Below are 1,394 nucleotides of genomic sequence, written 5' to 3' on the forward strand. Positions count from 1 at the left end.
GCAGCACCGGCTGCAGTCAGGTACGGCTTCTAGTGCGGGTGCGCCACTAGTTTTAAAGGGTGATTTCACTCAAAATATACTTCCAATTTAAAAAAAATAAATAAATTTAAGAAGAGTATTTTTAAGTTAAAAATACTCTTCTTAAATATATATTTTTTTATCCCCTTACCGCTCCCATGGCCCGCTGGCGGGACGTGACCACTTTCCAAAAACATTGCAGCCATATGTGTTCGCTCCACAATCAAGTTTCCCGACAATATACACATCAAATGAAAGCTCAGAGTCTCCTCTTTCCGATGATATAAACCTTTTTGACCTGCAGCAACCACAGCGTTGACACAATGAGCTTTTTGTACAGAAAAGCAAAATGTTAAAATTCGAGTTTTCTTACTTTTGAAGGCTCTCTGCAGCTCAAACATCGGTCATTCCTCACCATAGACTGTATAAAAGATGGACGTAGCAACCGGCCCTGAAAAATGAAGCCAAAGTGTCAAAAACCTGCAATATCACAACGTCCGCTCGTCCTGGCTCCCATAGAAATGAATTGGAAAAGAAGTGATCACAGATCACGAAATACCGCATTCCTACAGCTCAGGATTTTAAAAAAAATTAGTTTTCATAGTCAAGTCCAGAGATCATGTGGTCAATCTGAAAATAAATCAGTACTAAATTTTTCAAAAATCGTCAAAATTTTGCGGGGCAAGGGGCGTGGCTGGCTTGATTGACAGTCGGCAGCGACGATACAGATGAAGCGAGCAGACGTTGGTAAAAAGAGGGCCTGCCTCTCAATCCGTCTGACCAATCGCTGCTCCTGTGGCTCCGCCCCCCTCCGACGATTTTTGCGTCACTGACTCCAAAAATCCAAGATATCAACCAGGAAGTAGCAAAACCCTGGCTTCATTTTCTCAGTGCAGAAACCAACAGGTGACGTCACGGCAGCTACGTCCATCTTTTATACAGTCTATGTTCCTCACCAGCTTGGTCTCATTCTGTCTGGACAGAACCAGTGAACATAATCCCGTAAAATAATTCGGTCCGTAAAACGTATTAGATCCTCAAAGGCACAAATTCTAAAGTAATGTCTTCCTAGCTTGAGATCAGCTCCGGCTGTTTTATTCATTTCTTCTGGCAAAATCAGGCTGAATCTATTTTAGATCACGCTGAAAGCGTTACAGTCAGCTAGATGGACGGCTCAGCTTTTGATTGACACCGAGTTTGGCCAATACGAGGGCTTTGGGGGTGAGTGACAGCCTGAAGAGCCAATGGAGTGTCTCAGACAGTCAACCCAGTACGCACAAGTTCCACCCTTGTAGATTCGACCAGTCGGGTTGCAGACACTCTCTGACGCTGTAAACTTGTAGCCAATGAGCAGACGAACACGTGGATGTGTCGGA

Source organism: Stegastes partitus, unplaced genomic scaffold, assembly GCF_000690725.1.
Source record: "Stegastes partitus isolate 25-593 unplaced genomic scaffold, Stegastes_partitus-1.0.2 Scaffold2623, whole genome shotgun sequence".
In the NCBI taxonomy this organism is placed as follows: domain Eukaryota; kingdom Metazoa; phylum Chordata; class Actinopteri; family Pomacentridae; genus Stegastes; species Stegastes partitus.